This window comes from Monodelphis domestica, chromosome 3, assembly GCF_027887165.1.
Source record: "Monodelphis domestica isolate mMonDom1 chromosome 3, mMonDom1.pri, whole genome shotgun sequence".
Lineage (NCBI taxonomy): Eukaryota > Metazoa > Chordata > Mammalia > Didelphimorphia > Didelphidae > Monodelphis > Monodelphis domestica.
The window spans coordinates 149,794,485-149,813,305 of NC_077229.1; positions in this window are offsets into that span (position 1 = coordinate 149,794,485).

Below are 18,821 nucleotides of genomic sequence, written 5' to 3' on the forward strand. Positions count from 1 at the left end.
ATGCATTCCCAATAAGATGAGGAGTGAAACAAGGATGCCCATTATCACCTCTATTATTTGACATTGTACTAGAAACACTAGTGTAATGGTAGAAATTTTAGGGAATAAGGGGAGACTGAGCAACTGTATTGGTTAAAAATATGGCTACAGGATTTATGTAATATTGAACAATGGCCGCCAAGGAATTTACTTATGAAATTCCTAAAATGAAGCACTCAAGTCAGAATGAAGTTTATGGAGGTTTAATCACACTGGGAGTAGGGAAAGGAGAGGGAGAGAAGGAGAGAAGAGAAAAGGGAAACCTCTGACCAAGGCAGAGGGAGTTTTAGGCCCAAAGGGCCAAGGTGGAAAGAATCAGTTCACGTGAGTGATCTGAAGGAAAGCTGTCTGCGGGCGTCCTCCCTGTCCAAGCTCCTAACACCAACTCCCATCTAGCTCTCTCCACAGCAAGTCAGCGAATTCCAGAGGCTGTTCCCTACCTCACTTCCTGTGTCTCACAAATGCCAATGGTTGGCTCTAGCTTGGCTTAGGACAGCCCAGGTGGGCAGTTAGTTATTTCTGATTTGTCATTGACTAGCACATGCCCGTGTAGTGTGGGTGTGCACAATTTTTGGGTGTTAGACCAAAATGGAGACTTTTAAAATTCACACTAGCAATAGCAATTAGAGAAGAAAAAGAAATTGAAGGCATCAAAATAGACAAGGAGGAGACCAAGTTATCACTTTTTGCAGATGACATCATGGTCTACTTAAAGAATCCTAGAGATTCAACCAAAAAGCTAATTGAAATAATCAACAACTTTAGCAAAGTTGCAGGATACAAAATAAACCCACATAAGTCATCAGCATTTCTATATATCTCCAACACAACTCAGCAGCAAAAACTAGAAAGAGAAATCCTATTCAAAATCACCTTAGACAAAATAAAATACCTAGGAATCTATCTCCCAAGACAAACACAGGAACTATATGAACACAACTACAAAACACTCTCCTCACAATTAAACTAGACTTGAGCAACTGGAAAAACATTAACTGCTCATGGATAGGACAAGCCAATATAATAAAAATGACCATCCTACCCAAACTTATTTATCTATTTAGTGCCATACCCATTGAACTCCCAAAATATTTCTTTACTGATTTAGAAAAAAACCATAACAAAATTCATCTGGAATAACAAAAGATCAAGGATATCCAGGGAAATAATGAAAAAAAAACACAAATGATGGGGGCCTTGCAGTCCCTAACCTTAAACTATATTACAAAGCAGCAGTTATCAAAACAATTGGTACTGGTTAAGAGACAGAAAGGAAGATCAGTGAAATAGACTGGGGGAAAGTGACCTCAGCAAGACAGTATAAGATAAACCCAAAGATCCCAGCTTTTGGGACAAAAATCCACTATTCGATAAAAACTGCTGGCAAAATTGGAAGACATTGTGGGAGAGATTAGGAATAGATCAACACCTCACACCCTACACCAAGATAAATTAAAAATGGGTGAGTGACTTAAACATAAAGAAGGAAACCATAAGTAAATTGGGTAAACACAGAATAGTATACATGTCAGACCTTTGGGAGGGGAAAGACTTTAAAACCAAGCAAGACATAGAAAGAATCACAAAAAGTAAAATAAATAATTTTTACTACATCAAATTAAAAAGCTTTTGTACAAACAAAAGCAATGTAACTAAAATCAGAAGGGAAACAACAAATTGGGGAAAAAATCCTCATAGAAACCTCTGACAAACGTTTAATTACCCAAATTCATAAAGAGCTAAATAAATTGTACAAAAAATCAAGCCATTCTCCAATTGATAAATGGGCAAGGGACATGGATAGGCAATTCTCAGATAAAGAAATCAAAACTATTAATAAGCACATGAAGAAGTGTTCTAAATCTCTTATAATCAGAGATATGCAAATCAAAACAACTCTGAGGTATCACCTCACACCTAGCAGATTGGCTAACATGATAGCAAAGGAAAGTAATGAATGCTGGTGGGGATGTGGCAAAGTAGGGACATTAAATCATTGCTGGTGGAGTTGTGAACTGATCCAACCATCCTGGAGGGCAATTTGGCACTATTCCCAAAGGGCTACAAAAGAATGTCTACCCTTTGATCCAGCCATAGCACTGCTGTGTTTGTACCCCAAAGAGATTATGGACAAAAAGACTTGTACAAATATATTCATAGCTGCTCTCTTTGTGGTGGCCAAAAATTGGAAAACGAGGGGATGCCCATCAATTGGGGAATGGCTAAGCAAATTGTGGCATATGTTGGTGATGGAATACTATTGTGCTAAAAGGAATAATAAAGTGGAGGAATTCTATGGAGACTGGAACCACCTCCAGGACGTGATGCAGAGGGAAAGGAGCAGAACCAGGAGAATATTGTGTAAACCTTAAAATTTCATAGACTTATGAATGTTGGAAATTTCCCCATTGGGAAATTTCATACTTGAAAAATTTCCTACTGATAGTAAGAACTCTATTGGAATGTGAAAATCCTTGGCTTGGGAGGGTCCTTCTCCTCCCTACTTAAGACTAATTTAGGACAGAAACCTTTTGCTAAACAATGGAAAGGGCTTTGACCTATGCTTAAGCATAGAACTGGAAGTTCTTTCAGTCATGATTGATTTTAGAATTGATTCAATAGAGATACATGGAATGACAGAACCAAGTCTTGGAACTTACAATCTCCACCCTACTCAGTCTAACAGGATTTAGGAAGGGCTGCAGCATAGATCAAGATTTAATTATTTAAGAATATGACCTACAACAGACATGTGCAAAGGAAACAGACCTCTGGGATGTCCTGGGTTAGGCTAGAGCCACCATTGGCACAAGGGAGACATCGACAGTGATTGGTAGATATGAGAACTGAGGGGAGGGGACTTAGATGGTTTCCTTAAAGATAGCGGGGTCTGAGGAGAGTTTTTTTGCTCTGAGAGGAGGTGGTTTTGCTCTGAAGGAGGCTGAGAGGAGAGAGGTCCTGGAGGGAGAGCTCCTGGAGAGGCCTTGAAGGAGGCTGTGGAAGGAGAACTCAGGAGGAGTCAGGAGGAGAAGGCTCTGGAAACATTTCTTGAAAGGAGGCTCTCTTGAAGGTGGAGCTTGAGATTGGCATGAGAAGCCTTACCTAGAGAGATCTTGGGTGAGTGATAAAACCAACTGACTGATTTATTCATAATTATTCCTTTCTTACTTTCTCTCTTTTTCTATTGATTAATCAGTGCATTATAAATTAAATTTCTCTATAAAACCCAGTTGGCTTGGGCATATTCATAAATTGGGAATATATTCCCTGGAGACCATCTTATATTTATATAAACCCAAGACACAGTAGAAAACATATTTCAGTGGTCTTAATTGTTATATATTTCCCTTGCTCCCAAAACATTTTAATTATCACAATTGTACACAGAGACTGTACAGACACGATGGTATAATTGAACATAATGGACTTCTCCATTAAGGGCGATGTAATGTCCCTGAACAATCTGCAGGGATCTAGGAGAAAAAAACATAAGCAGAGGATAAACTGTGGGAGTTGAAACACCAAGGAAAAGCAACTGCCTGACTACAGAGGTTGAAGGGAAATGACAGAGGAGAGACTCTAAACGAAACTCTAATGCAAATATTAACAACATGGCAATGGGTTCGAATCAAGAACACGTCATACCCAGTGGAATCACGCATTGGCTATGGGGGGTGGGGGGGAGGAAAAGTAAATGATCTTTGTCTTTAAAGAATAATGCTTGGAAATGATCAAATAAAATATTATAAAATTAAAAAAAAATATATAATGGTAAAAAAAAAAGAAGGGAAGCAACAAAGTAGGAGGAAAATAACAAATTTCTCCAATAAAGGTCTCATTTCTCAAATATAAAAAAAAGAAATTTGGGTGCTATACCATTTGGTGCATATATATTGATTAGTGTTATTTCCTCATTTTCTATACTCCCTTTCAACAGAATATATTTATAATCCCTATCCCTTTTTATCTGGTCTATTTTTGCTTTGGCTTTGTTACATATCATTATTGCAACTCCTGCCTTCTTTCTATCAGTTGATGCCCAAAAGGTCTTACTCCATCCTTTAATTTTGACTTTATATGTATCTACCTGCCTCATGTGTGTTTCTTGAAGACAACATATGGTAGGGTTTTGGATTCTAATCCATCCTGCTAATCATCTACATTTTATGGGTGAGTTCATCCCATTCATGTTCAAAGTTATGATTGTCACTTGTGGATTTCGCTGGAATTTTGATATTTTCCCCTAATTCTGACCTTTCTTTTTTATCTATCCTTTTGAACCAGTGATTTACTTTGGGTCATTCCCCCTAGTTCCCTCCCTTAATATGCTTCCCTTTCGAGCCCCTCCCTTTTTGTTTCTTTCCCCTCCCCATCTCCTTTCCTCCATTTTTATACTCCTCCCCACCCCTCCTTCATTTCCCCTTCTCTCTTACCCTGTTGGATAAGATAAAGTTCAAGATCCCAATGGATCTAGATGTTTTACGCTCTCAGAGTTGATTTCAATGAAAGTAAGGTTTAAGTAATACCAATTAGCACTTTCTTCCTCTCCTCCCTATAGGAAATTTCTTCCCCTCCACTTCCTATGTGTATCTTTGTGTAAGAAAGATTATTTTATTTAGTTTTTTTCTAAGTATATCTTAGTAAAATTAATGATTCACCCCCTCCCTTTTTCTTTCTTTCACCCCCCTTTCTCCATATTGTCTTAATGCCCCGATTATTCCCTATGCATGATACTTCTAACTACTCTAATGATGTTTTTGAGAGTTATACATTGCATTTTTATAATTTTTGAGAGTTACACATTACATTTTCTGCACATATTAATATATATGTATATATATATAATTTGATATATAAATGTAGTCCTTATAGAAGTGTGTTTCAATAAAAGAAAAAATTACATTTTTCTCCTTTTCCCTTTCCTTCATATTTACCTTTTCAAGGTTTTCTTGCTCTTTGTGGTTGGATTTCAAACTTTACACAGAGCTCTGGTCTTTTCTTTACAAAAACTTGGAAATCTTCTATTTTGTTGAATGCCCATACTGTCCCCTGAAAGTATATAGTCAGTTTTAATGGATAGCTGATTGTTATTTGAAGACCCAGCTCTCTTGCCTTTCTGAAAATCATGTTCCATGCCTTATGGTCTTTCAGAGTGGAAATTGCTAGGTCTGGTGTGACCCTGATTGGCATTCCTTTATATCTAAATTGTCTTTTTCTGGCTTCTTGTAAGATTTTTTCTTTAACTTGAAAGCTTTGGAATTTGGCAATTACATTCCTGGGAGTTGTCTTTTGGGGATTTAGTGTAGAGGGTGTTCTGTGAACTCTTTAAATGCCTGTATTTCACCCTTGTTCTAGAATTTCTGGGCAGTTTTGTTTGATGATACCTTGTATTATTATGTCGAGAATACTATTTAATTCTGGTTTTTCTGGTAGGCCAATTATTCTCAGGTTGTCTCTCCTTCCTCAATTTTCCAGGTCTGTTACCTTGTCAATGCGATATTTTATGTTCTCTTCTAATTTCTTGGTCTTTTAGCTTTGCTTTATTAATTCTTGCTCTTTTTCAAGATCATTGTCTTCCAGTTCCCTGATTCTGACCTTCAAAGCCTGCTTTTTCTTTTAAGTTTGGTCCTTCCTGCTATTTGAGGCTTCAAGCTGTTTCTGTAGTTGCATGTTTTCATGCTTCAAATTGCTGAGTTCCTTTTGGATTATTTCCCATTTTTCCTGCCAGAAGGCTTCCATCTTTTTGATAACTTCCAATTTAAATTCTTCAAGAGTTTGTGAACAATTTTCATTTCTTTTGGAAGGTTTTGGTGTATTTGTTTGCTCTTCCTTTTCTGCTATTTCCTCTGTTTTTTGTGTTTTCCCTCCATAAAATGTATCCAAAGTCATCCCCTTCTTCTTGCTTTTCTTGATGTCGGGGTGTTGGGTTTCTTGGGTACAGTTTGCCATCTCTGTGTTTTGTTTGTTTGTTTTTTCTTGCTCCCCTTTCCAGTCAGAAATAGGAATGAGTGTTACTTGCTCTCAATATAAGGGTCCAATGGTCAAGGCTTTGGTCTCATGGTGATTCTAGGTTCTCTGCTGATGCTCTGTCTTCCTGGGGAAGCCCAGGGACTGCCCTTCCCTGCCTGCCGGTGTTTCAGGAGTTAGTGCTCTCAGGTGAAATCTTTGGTGGTCTTAGCTAACTCCCAAGACCTGTTGGACCCCCTTGCTCAAGTCAGGGGATCCCTTCGCACACTCAGTGAATATAGAGTGCTAGTTATGTGCCCCTGAGATCTGTGCTTCCCTAGCCCGCCTGCCAGATGTGAATTTCAAAACTACTCAACCTTGTTCAAACCATTCTTTAGAGGTTGGGATTTGGCTATTTCCTGATCAATAACAACAGAGATACTTGGAATGACATAATCAGGTCTTGGAAACTACAATCTCCACCCTATTCAGGGTAACAGGATTTAGGAAGGGCTGCAGCAAAGCTCAAGGTTTAATTATTTGAGAATATGACCTTCAACAGACATGTGCAAAGGGGACAGATCTCTGGGTGGTCCTGGGTTAAGCTAGAGCCACCATTGGCACAGGGGAGACACAAGAAGTGAGGTAGAGGACAACTGAGGAGTCGGGGGACTTCCTGTGTGGAGGAAAGGAAAGTGTTGGAGGCTGGTTGCCTGGAGTGGAGGCCCTGAGACTGTTTCTCCATTTTGGTCATGTGAGTGATAGGGACTGATCTCTTTTCTTTGCCTTGGCTATCCAAAGCCTTTGGCCTAAGCAGATGGGATATTTAAGCCCTATTCCCTTCTCTCCCCTTTCTTTCTCTCTCTCTCTCTCTCTCTCTCTCTCTCTCTCTCTCTCTCTCTCTCTCTCTCTCTCTCTCTCTCTCTCTCTCTCTCTCTCTTTCTCTCTCTCTCTCTCTCACCTTTCTTCCTCCTGTTAATAATTAAAAACTCCATAAAGGGTTGACTGCTGACTTGAGTTTTCATTTAGGAATTGCATTGGCGATCTTAAATTAATATATATCAGTCTTTTAAAGTGATTTCCATATCACATGGGGTTTCAGGTGTTAGTACTCTTAGGAGAAAAACCTTATCTTATTCAGGTCCCCAGACCTGGGGTTCCCCTTTGTTCAGTCCTGGTGTGCCCCTCCCTCACTTGTTGATTCTGGCCAGTGCTGATTTTAACTCTGGCTCTGGCTGTTTGGTGGGGGAGGGGAGGGTGGGTCAGCTTTTTGTTTCTTATATTGTGGAGATGCCGGAATCCCACCTACCTTCAGAGCTTCGCCTTTTTGTGGGGTCTTTCCTTTCTTATGAGGATGGTTGTTTTTCATTTGGGGGGGGGCCTTTTGAGTGTATCTGTGTCATTGGGTCTGAGGAGAGGAAGCAAGCCACGTCTACTCTGCAGCCATGCTTACCCGGAAGTCCCATGAGAGTCTATTGTTAATGGTACTCCAAATCTAGGTATAATTTCGTTAATCAACACTTTCACTATAAAGTTAGCTGTATTTGTATTTGATGGAAAAGCTTCAGGCATTTGGTTAATCAATCAACAATTACCAAGCAAAACTTGTATCTTCCAGCTTTTGGCATGCTGATGTAATCAATCTGCAGACTCTGAAATGGAAAACATGCTAAAGGTCTACCAACTAAATCTTTCTGTCTGAATGCTTCTTGATTAAATTTATGGCAAACAGAACAGCTTGAACAGATCTTATTTGCTATAGTATTTATTCCAGGAGCAACCCATTGTCACTTTATTGTGTCAATTGTCAATGTGTCAAAGCTTGAGTACCAAAATAACCTTTGTGTGACTGGCTTGACACAAATAGGTATACATGTCCTTTGGTAACAGAGGCTTTCCTGTATCTGTTAACCATATACCATGTTCTTTTCTTGCTCCAAACTTCTCTTTCCATTTTTGTATTTCTGAGTCTACATAAGCTTTTTTCTAAATCATCAGATTCCATAGTTAATAAATTCATAATATACACTGGGGCATTTCTGGCCCCAAATTTTGCAGTTATATCAGCTCTATGATTTCCTTTAGCAACTGTATCCTTTCTATTAGTATGACTTCTACAATGGATTATTGCTAGCTGTTTAGGTTTCTGGATAGCATCCAACAACTCAGTTATTATTTCTGCATGAGCAATTGGTTTTCATGATGCAGTAATAAAACCTCATTGTTTCCAGATCTTTCCTGTAGCATGACAAACAGAAAAAGCATAATGAGAGTCTCTGTAAATATTTGCACTTTTACCAGCTGCCAGAAGAAATGCTTGCTTTACAGCGATTACCTCTGTGCTTTGAGCACTAAGGTTACTAGGTAATTATCCATGCCACAGTTTCTCAAATTCTGTGACAACTGCAGCACCTGTGCATCTAATTCCATCACACAAATATTAAGATCCATCTGTGAATAAAACCAAATCTAGATTTTCAATCAGAGTGTCTTTTAAATCCATCCTTGGCATACCTATTAGATCTACTACTTTTAAACATTCATGTAATGGTTTGCCATTCTTTGGCAAATCAGGAAGAAGTGTAGCTAGGTTTAATACGCTACACCTTTTCAACGTGATGTTTTCACTACCTAAAAGTATAATTACATACTTAGATATTTGTTGGTCTGAATATGCTTTAGTATGAAATTTCCTCATTAGTGCTTCTATTTGATGTGAACAAAATACTGTCAATCGACATCCCAAAACTAAGTCTGATGACTTTTGAACTAACACAGCTGGAGCAGCTATACCTCTTACACAAGGAACTCTACCTGCAGCAATTAGATCTAGCTGACAACTTTAGTATCCAATTGGACAATAACTTTGTCCTAAAGTCTGTGTCAGTACACCAGATGTAATACTTTTGGTCTCATTCACAAATAATTGGAAAGGTTTAGTATAGCCTGGGATTCCAAGAGCTGGTACAGATAAAATTGCTTCCTTAAGCTTCCTTAAGATTTGCAGATGTTCAGGTTTGAGTTTCAGAGGTATTGGTTCCATATTGCTGGTTAGATCTGTTAAACATTTAGTAATTTCTCTATATCAAGGTATCTATTGTCTACAAAAACCTGTTGTCCCAAGAGATGCTTCTTGGTCTTAGGTGCACTCACTTTCTGGATATCAGTTATTCTTTTCTTAGTGATACTTCTGGAACCCTCTGACACCACAAAACCAAGATATTCAATGTGAGGCAAAACCCACTGAAGTTTTGTTTTAGAGATTTTATGTCCACATTTATATAATATAATTTATATAATTCAATCAAAAGAATCTTGCTATCTCTTAAACACATCTTAGCAGATGGAGATGCTAGGAGGATATCATCTACAAAATATACTCTTTTACTTTTCTTGAATGATATTGTTTTATGATTTCTGTTCAAAGTTTGAGAGAATTGGCTCAGGCTATCACAGAAACCTTGTGGAAGATGTGTGAAAGTTCACTGGGCACTGTCCCATGTGAAAGCAAAGATCTTTTGAGAATCCTCATGAATTGGTATCGAGAAAAACACTGAACATAAATCTTCCTTGGTGAAATATCTTGCTTGACTTGGAATGGATGAGATTATAGCAGCTGGACTTGGTACTATAGGATGAGTCTTTATTACATGATTATTTACAGCTCTCAAATCCAGTATGAATCTATACATAATTCTGCCATCTTGATTGAGCTTTTGTTTCTTTATTGGCAATATGGGAGTATTGTAATTTGAAAATCACAGTATTATGATCCTTTGTTGAATTAGGGACTCAATAATTGGTCTTATTCTGTCTATAGCTTCTTTAATCAAAGGATATTGAGGAACACAAGGAACTGGTCCTTCCTTGGTTTTCACTATTACTGAATTAGCTGATTTTAATAGGCCAACATCTATGCAAGACTTTGCCCATAAATCTTCTGGTATATCCTCAGGAATAGGATAGATGGAATTCAACTTATTCACTGCACTGACTGAATCTAAGAATAGCAATGGAAAAGCTTCCAGAGATTCTTCTGGGATTTGTAAAGATATATCCCCAGTATCAGTACATTGAATCGATGCTCACAAAATGTCCCTCCCAAGAAGATTCATTGGACATTGTGGCATACAAAGAAATGAGTGCTCCACCAATAATGGACCTAAGGATTTTGCAACATCAGCTTTTATATTATTCTCATTGCTCCTTAAATTCTCCAACTTAGTATCATTGTTCCCATTTACAATTTCATTGTTATTATTATTTAGTTTATATTCTTCATTAATTTCTCTTATTCTACATCCATTAAGATTTTCTATTAAATTTATATTACAATGTTCTTTCTCTGCACAATTATTTACACCAATTATATCCTCCTTTGATTCAATTGATTCATTTGTATCACCATGTATTTGATTTTCATTACTCTCAATTTCATTTATCCTCAACTTATTTTCATTCATATCACACTTACTTCTTGATTCATTCTCACACTTATTTCTTGATTCATTCTCATGTGTTCAAAGGGGAAACTTTCATAAGGCACTAACATTCTTACTCTGGTTATCCTTTACAAACTGGTTGTATTTAGGCCTACCTCCAGCATTTACCTAAGACTGCATAGTATTTAAATCAGGTGCTTGTTGTCCCTGGCAACAGGCATTTTGACATTGATTAGTATACCTATTTTGATTATTTTTATTATTAGTATTCCATGTATTATTATTATAAATATTATTACTACTCCAGTTATTGTTTCTATTATGCCAATTATTTAATTGTTTTCTAACCTGATTCCTAAATCTGAAGTCCCTATAGAGATGTCCAATATGATCACACAGGAAACAACATCTAGGGACTGATTTTCTCTCATTTGGTTTATAATTATTATTATACCTTGGCTGTACAGATCTCAATGCAGCCACCACTTTTATTTCTTTACTTTGCCTGTCTCTGGCCTTCATTTCAGCTTTCTTCAATTTATGTTTTAAGACCTCAACAACAGTATCCCTCTCATCATTTTTTTTCCCTCCAAGTCAGTAATCAAATATGTGGCCTTTTCCATAATTCCTCAAGGTCTAACTCTTCCCATTTGGGATAATTAGTTTTTAAAAAATTGTCTGATTTTTGGGATAGTATTTTTAACAAAGACCCTCTTAATATGTGCAATTGAGTTTTCTTCCAGTGGATCCATCCCCAATAAAGTTTCAGCTGCCTCAGTTATCCTTTCCAGGAAAACCGCAAGACCTTCAGAGACCTTCTGTTTTATAGTCTCAAATTTTGACCATGAATTAGGCATTTTGGTGTAATTCTCCATTACCTCCAGGATTGCAACTCCTGCTTCTACTAATGTATCATAAATCCCCTCATCAGATGTATCTAACTTTAAGTCCTCTGGCCAGGATTTCAATAAAGGATCTGTTCTTGTCTCCTGTAAAAATTTTGTTCTCTCTCTCTTTGTCAAGACCTCTTTAATCAGTAGGACAAAATCATTAAAGTCAGGATTGTACAAATCAATTGCTCTATGTATCTCTTTAATTACTTTATTATGTCCATCATTGAAATTTGGGGTCCTTCTCTTAATGGATTCAAGGTCTTCTGGGGAAAATCTCTTATGCATCTTTAATTTATAGACTTCATTTTGTTTTACCACTGGCATATCTCTAAGTGGGCATGAAGAAATCATTCCTGCTGCTTCCTTTTTTTCTAGCCTATTTGTTTCCCTTTAGTGTTTAATCTGTTGTTATCTTGTACAAAGCCTTGATTCATATTCATGTTTATAAAGTGCTCAAGTGTATCAAGTTGAGTTTTCATTTCTATAACCATCATCTTCATATCATCCCTTCTGAACCAGGTCACCAGATCTTTTAGAAGCTTAACACAAAGGCTCACAGAGGCATGAGACTTATAAACAATATAGCCATAGTTTACAGCCAGTGGTACATATGCCATAATGTCCCAGAGCTTTAAATCCATTACTGGTTGCAAACAATCCATCATAAAAACAGAACGACAGTAACCAGGAAATACTACAAATATAAAATATGGCATATACAGTAAATAGTGGAGGAACATTAACAGAATATTGATAAACATGTCTATTAACATGCAAGCATCCATTGTAATGTTATTGTTACAATATAACTTGTACATCTACCAAAACAAGCAAAAATAAATTTCAAAACTTCAAAACAGTTTCTTCCTCAAGATGGCTACTCCAAGATGGCTGCTGGGTTCTGTGGTGTAGCTTCAGTAACCCCTTCAGCAAGCCAACCCATAGAATTCTATGTAACCCCCTAAACTTCTAGCTAGTTAAATACACAGTAGAATGTTGCCTTATACTTAAGAAAAAAACAATCATACAATAAACAGACTCTTAGCTGTTAACCTACACTCTCTGTCTAATGCCACCAAATTCCCTAATCTCCCTATCCTAACCTTCTGACCTTCCAGGTCTTTATGCTGGATTATAAATAGTATAGTTGGAATAGATAAGGGTGAGGTATTCAATGAAATGTGGCCACATTTCTAGGCATACTAGCAAGGAAACAAAGATAGAAGGAGAGAAATGAGGATATAATGAATCTCAGCCACAAAAGTCAGCTAGTGCAAAGGCAATAGAAGTCACATTGATTAAATATTGATTGAGGAAATAGAAGTAATTCCTTGTATTTAGACCATAGTCTATGGAAGGGGGTCAATGCAGAAAAAAATACACAAAAGTTTGTATTTTGTCCTTGATGCAATAAGAAGGCATTGATCATTGAGCAGGTTTGGAGAAGGTAATATAGTTAGTTATCCTTTGCATAATGAATATCTCCACTAAATATCTAACTTCTACCTTGGGTGTGACACACCAAACCAAAATGATATTTCCCCCTCCGTAAAATACCTAATTCTATTTGTTGTTAATAGTACCACAATCTGACATGCTCATATTCAAAATCTTAGAGACATTTTAAAATACTCTCTTACAACTATCTTCTCAACCAATATTCTGAGAATAATTTCACCAGAATACATTTTATATCATTGCAATCTTTTCTATGTCTACTACTACTTCATGTATTCAGATAATCTTACCTTTTTACAACCACAAATGGGCTTTCTATCTCCTAGGGTATTTTTAACTCTAAGTTTGTAAGGCTACACATGATTTCCAAATTAATTTACATGTGTAATTGCATCACTTGTACTCAAAATCCTTCAAAAGCTTTCAAATACTGTAGTCAAGCATCCAAGGAAGTCTTCCTCCTTGATCCAATGACCATTAAAAAGAGTATTTAAAATAAAAATAATTTCATAATCTCAGGATTTAATATGAGTCTTATTTTGGAAGTTGGTTATGGTGCTTTAAGATGAAAACCAATTATACTCTCTGTGCCTATTTTTTCTCATTTTTCAGTGGGGATAATATTATACTACCTATATTATAGAGTAGTTATGAAGAAGGTAATTCATAATCTTATATTTTTATATAAATGAAAGCTATAATTGTATTTTCTTTGAATTGCCAAAGATTACTCTATATTTCAATCAAACTGAACTATTTATTTCCCTAATGTCCCTAGCTTTCTCATTTCCTTATCTTTCCACAAACTTTGCCCCATGGTTTCAATGCTCTGTCTACCAGCATAATTTCTGTGTATTGATGCTCCATATTTTTAGTCTTTAAAGGACTATTTCAATGTTTATTTTCTCTGTATAGCCTTCTTTAGTTCCATCATTCAAAAGTAATACCCTAAAATTATTGGCTTTTCATTTTGGAAAAAACTTTATAGGCCATATATACCAATCGGTACCTTAGAAAAACCCTTTGGATCTTATTAGTCTTTTATTTAAGAATCCCAATGAAGGAAACCTCTTCAAATGTCCAAAATTTCTGCCAGTGATACATATAATGGGAATTATAGCTGTAATTGATTACTCCTTCTATATGTAAACTGATTGATGAAAGAAATAGAAAATGCGATTTTTTTTCCTTTTTTTTCCCTCTCACTTAACCTCTCTTTTTCTCCATTGGAATATACACCAGAAAAAATTAATAAAAACATTCTAAAAAGAATATTATTAATTGCATTATAGAGTCACAAATATCAAATTGGACTTGGATGTAGCAGTTTTATTTTTTTAGACAAAGTCATCAACTATTTTCAGTTCATTGGTCATGTACTGGTCATTTAACAACGTTATACTTTGTTTTTTCATCTCTAAAATAATGGCTTGGATAATATCCAATAGCACTATTGCAAATTATCTCATGTAATAAAAATTATTCAGCATTACAAATATCAAATTATATAAATGAAATCAATTATTATAATTATCATATCAATATGAGCTATTATTGTTGTTGCCATCTCAATTATCTACTAGGATTCTTTGCATATATACACAGCATATAAAAACAAGATAATATGAAGAAAATATAATCTAGATGTTAAAAAATCAGGGAAATCACTAGATTAACACTTGTTTTTATGATTGAATCAAATATCAAAATAAATATTCTTCAACATTGACTTTTCAGGCTATTAATTTGTTCAACATACTCACACGCATGCTTTGTTTAGCCATGTCTTCTCTTTTGGTACTTCATTTTTTTTATATTTTAATAGTGACTTTAGACTTGTTGTGATTACATTGATCATATATATTTTCTTCCTCAATCTCAATAAAAAAAGGATTTTATTTAATAATTCTGTCATTTTGTAGATTAAGTATCCCTCCCAAGTTCTGGTTATTTGTGAATATTATAGACATGATATTTATATTTTTAATCTGAGGCACAGATGAAAATTTTGAACTGAATTATTGTAGGGGGATAAAGGCATAGACTGTTCCTACATATTGACATCCATCCATTAATCTACAGTATTTTGGCCAAATGTACCCATGATGTAGCTTATGTTCCTTTTTCTTATTGAGAATATAATGAAAATTGTGATCAATGCCTTTACAGAAACTAATAGTTTCCCTTTGACATACAGTTTAGTAGGCAGAGGAAATGTGTCTGTTTAGGAAAATCCCAGATAAGGAAGTACTCTCTGCAATTGCTAGTCAGCACCTTTACTTCTATATATGGTCTTAGAATTATGTAGAACACTGATAGGGCAAGTGAATTGTGTGGATTCACATGGTTGTAATATGTTAGAGGTACAATTTTAAACTGAGCCATCTTGCATTCAAAGTATAGCTTTCTATGCCCTTTGCTGTTTAAAAACTATCTTAAAAATGAAATTATTACAGGAAAAAAATATGATTTTTTTGGTTTGTCTTCTCATTCTAAGAGCTCACTATCCATTCTTTAATAAAATATAGCAATACATCAAAGATGGAGAAATCACTGGTATAAAAACAAATTTATAATAAAGCAGCTTAGAGTTTAGCAGGAATAGGGAAATGTCATCAGTGCACATAATTATAATGAACTTGGTAAAGAATACAGAGAGTAAAAAGGTGACAAACTATAATGTGAGTTATAAGCAGGGAAATTACTATTGACATTGAATGTAAAGAAAACTTCTTAGATCAGTCGATATTTCAGTTGAGCTCAAAGAACAGGTTGAAATTCAACCACAGCAAAATATGCAATATATGTTCTCTGCCTATCAAATGTTTGACAGATTGCACTGGAGTAGATTAAAAGGAAGAAGGATAAACTTCTGGGCCTTCTGGATAATGTAAAGTAAGACATAGTGCTTAGAAACCATGTATTATGTATGTAAGGAACAGAAGATAGTTGAGGGTTGGAATACAGAGAACAAAAAGATTATTATGTGATAAGAGAGACAGAGATGAAGAGACACAGAGAGACAGAGAGAGAGAGAGAGAGAGAGAGAGAGAGAGAGAGAGAGAGAGAGAGAGAGAGAGAAAGAATGATGGTTCCATAACACAGAAGACCTTAAATCCTAAGCAGAGTAATATGTATTTTACTCTGCAGACAAATATGAAAAAACATACAAGTTTTGAGTACATGAGTGATATGATAAAGTCCATTTATCAGAAAAATTATTATGGCAGTCATACAAATTGTATTCCCTAGAATTTTGCAATAAATCATAGTTAAATTCCCTCACTTAAAGGTCAAAAGGCTAAAAAGTTTCTTAAGTGTTTTGGACAATACTTTTATGAAACTCAGAACTATATTTATTACCTGCAGGACTGATACATCTCTTATACCTTGATATCACAGAATCACAGAATTTTAAAGTTGGAAGAGAACTAAGCAACCTTGTAGCATAACTTTTATATAAATGGAATACTTACTCTAGCATACCTGACAAGGTGCCAGTCACTGGTTTCCAGTATTTCTGAGTAATCCTATCCACTAGTTTTTTCAGTACCCTGGGATGCATGACTTGAGTCTTGAACTCATTAAAGGAGATTTGACTTTCCTTTAAAAAATACCGCACATTTCTTGGGGAACAATTTCCTCTTAATCATATTTCTTCTATACCTTTCAGTCTAAATACTTTCTCCTTATAAAAGAAAGTCTAAAAATATGCTTAGTAAAAGAATAGTGGCTTTCTTTGTCAACCTTTCCTTATTAGTCTTGCAATGAAGTATACATATTCCATTTTTTAACTTCAACTTTCATTGCACACTATTAATGGTCCTTAGTATTTCTTATAAGCATTAAATATTTTTGGGTTTTAATATCCATGAGTTTTTTCTTAAAGTATTCTGTCATTTTTTTATATCTATTCTGACTTCTGTTACTTTCATCTTTTTTATGAGTTTTGGAACAATGAACTAATTTTCTCTCATTTATCATTATCAAAAATAAAACATTCTTAAAATAGATACTTGTTAATTCTCTTTTTAAAAACCCTTTGAATTAGTGAAAATATTATTAGTTACATTTTACAGATAAGAAAAATTAGCATCAGAGATTTAAAGTGATATTTTGGTGCTTATACATTTACTTAATATAAAAGTTTGGTATTTATTCTAGGGCTCCTGACTCCATTACAATTTTCATTCTACAATATAAAATAATAGTAATTGTAGGAGTAATTAAAATCAGAGAGATTGCAACATGACCACAGCAAGGTACACATTAATGAAAAGAACTATATAAAATAAATAAGCCTTTGGCTTTTAATAATTTTTAATTTTTAATAATAATAATTTTTAATAATTTTTAATATTTGAGAGCAGAAAATTCAAAAATTTAAGCAGGAAAATTATGTGGAGAAAAAATAGACATTAATTAATGGAGAAATTATATATATATATATATATATATATATATATATATATATATATATATATATATATATATATATATATATATATATATATACTAGGAATGTTCCCCAAATAGAGTCTGTGACTGTAAAATCTGACAGAGTTCAAAATGCAGAAGGGGTGAATATGACACCAACCTTTGGAGTTATGATTACCAATAATACATTGATGAAACTTAAAAAAATTATTAATGTTTTGACTATTTCAGTTACCTACATTTGATTAGAATGGATGGAATGGGAAAGATAGAGGAAAGATGAAGATAAGAATTTCAACCTTTCTAAATGGCTACTTGACAGGTTTTAACCTTTTAAGTCTGGTTCTCTAAAAAAAATTGGCTCCAAATCAGACCTATAGCTACATGTCTCTGCATTTCTTGTTCTAAATGTTATGCAACACTAGACCACATCTGTCCTTTGCCATACTATTCTTCAGAGAAGACATTGTTATTTTTTCCTATTTGGTTCCTGTCCCAAAGCTGCATATTTTTGCTTTTTGATTTCAAATGAATGAGTGCTAAGTGGCATATTACATAAAGTTTATGACATTGGAATCAGGAACAATTATCTTTAAATATTTCCTTGTATATATACTAGCTGAAAAACACTGTCTTAAGTAATTTGGCCTCTCAGATTTATCTTCCAAATAAAATAGTGAGATTAAGATAGCATACATCTCACAGGATTGTTGTGAGAATCAAGTAGTAGAATAGTTTAAAACACTTAAATAACAATGTTAGTTTTTACAGAAATACAAGTGAACATTGGAACCCCAGGCTGCAGGCAGTCTTTTCCAGAGACAGTGGCTTCAGTAATATACATATATATCCCCACATATTATATAAATAAATATATATATGTGTGTGTGTGTGTATTATGCATAATACACAGATAGATAGACAGACAGACAGACAGATAGATAGATAGATAGATAGATAGATAGATAGATAGATAGATTGATTGATAGATAGATATCCATATGTATCAATGTTTCTATTTAGTGATGTTGTGAATAAAATCCTGGACCCAGTGTCATAAAGAACTGAATTCAAATTCAGCTACAGACATTTATGGTATCTTGAGCACATTACTTAACCAATTCCTGCTCAGGTTCCTCATATATAAGATGGAGATAATTATAGCATCTATCTCCTAGGATTGTTGTAGGGTTAAAATTGAATGACTCATATGAAGCAATTTGTAAACCTCAAAGGGTTATTAGCAGCAGCAACATTGCTATTAATTTGGCATTTTTATTCTTTATTATTCTTTTTTCTTGCCCTTCTTACATATTTCTTTTTCTACTATTGTCAGTGGTTTTTCTAGGGGAAAAAATCTTGTATCAGAATTAGTAAAAGTGGCAGTTGAGTGCTAGTTTAGTGTTTAAGGGTGGTATTTGAAAACTAATATGTTATGAACCCAAAATATTTAATGCAGTAGGTTTTGAAGTAGAATCACTTTGGGTTCAACAAAATAAAGGCCACTGAAGTGGAGGCTTACCTAAATAATACTCAGTAAAATAGAGGCTTGTCTTCACTTGGAAAAATCTGGATTTGAAGTTGACAGGAGTCCAACTATTCGAGG